At 45.8% G+C, this 1401-nt stretch overlaps 1 protein-coding gene across 1 annotated transcript in view; it reads right to left on the bottom strand.

Annotated features, from left to right (window-relative positions):
* The window catches only part of LOC102197287 (collagen alpha-1(XII) chain-like), a 5283-nt gene that overhangs the window by 2903 nt on the left and 979 nt on the right, over positions 1-1401 (bottom strand). The gene's annotated exons all lie outside the window — the stretch shown is intronic.

Genomic DNA, 1401 nt, shown 5'->3' with positions numbered 1-1401 from the left:
AGCTCTTGCAATGGTTGTATAAGGACTGAATGGCCCGTAGCAATGAGCCAGACACCCCATAGTCCCAAAGCACCTCCCACACGACACTCCAAGTGTCATGGTTGAATGCCTTCTCCAAGTCCACAAAACACGTGTAGAATGGTTGGGCATACTCCCATGCACCCTCAAGTATCCTCGAGAAGGTAAAGAGCTGGTCCAGTGTTCCATGTCCAGGACAAAAACTGCATTGTTACTCCTGTATCCGAGGTTCGACTAAGGGATGGACTGTCCTTTCCAGCACCCTGGCACAGACTTTTCCAGGGAGGGTGAGGAGTGTGATCCCTCTATAGTTGGAACACACCCTCCGGTCCCCCTTCTTAAAGATGGGAACTACTGCCCTGATCTGCCATGCATCATTGTAGAGACATGTCAACCAAGACAGTGCTACAACATTCAGAGCCTTCAGGAACACCAACAATGACGACACCGCCTACAGAGATGAGGTCCAGCATCTGACAGAATGGTGCAACTACAATAACCTTACCCTAAACACCAGGAAAACCAAGTAAGTGGTCATGGACTTCCTAAGACAAAAACTGATCCCCCTCCCCTATCCATAAAGGGTGACTATGTGGAAAGGCTGCCCTTCTTTAAGTTCCTCTGTACCCACATCTCCAAGGACCTATCTTGGACCACAAACACATCAGCCCTAGTGAAGAAAGCCCAGCAGTGCCTCCATTTCTTGAGGGTTCTGAGATGGAAGAGGCTGCAGACTGACCTACTAGTGTCCTCCTATCGAGCCACAATCAAAAGTGTGTTGATGCATGCCATCTCCGTGTGGTATGCTGGTTGCACAACAGCCAATAAGAAGAGACTCCAGAGAGTCATCAGAACTGCAGAGAATGTGATCGGCTGTCCACTCTCCCCCCTGGACTCCATTGCCAGCTTGAGATGTCTCTCCAAAGCCAATGTGATTATCAAAGACCATCCTAACCACCACCTCATCAACATCCTGCCCTCTGGAAAAAGGTTCAGATCCATCAGGTGCAAAAACAATAGACTAAAAAAAGAGCGTCTTCCTGTCAGCTATCACAACTCTCAATGCAAATTAAGAGTGTGAACAAACTTCTCCCACACAATCACTCTGTCGCTGCTATTGACTATGTTGCTACCATTCCATATGCAGTATTTTGGTCTTCCCTTTTTCTGTGCAATATTTTGGCCCCTGTGCAATATGTGCAATATTTTGGTCTGGCAGATGTGCAATTACTATCCCCATGCTAAATGACCATAGCCCTTCAATCCTTACTTATATATTATATTGTATTACTGCCTTTCTACGCACCAGTATAATGTTTCTGTGACTCATACACTGTGTATATAGTTTACTTATTTATATATATTAGTGCTGTAAAAATTAAC

Source organism: Pundamilia nyererei, unplaced genomic scaffold, assembly GCF_000239375.1.
Source record: "Pundamilia nyererei isolate P.nyererei 1_Seehausen unplaced genomic scaffold, PunNye1.0 scaffold01767, whole genome shotgun sequence".
NCBI lineage: Eukaryota > Metazoa > Chordata > Actinopteri > Cichliformes > Cichlidae > Pundamilia > Pundamilia nyererei.
Note: the sequence above shows the minus strand (reverse complement) of the source record. Positions and strands in the feature narration are given on the sequence as shown.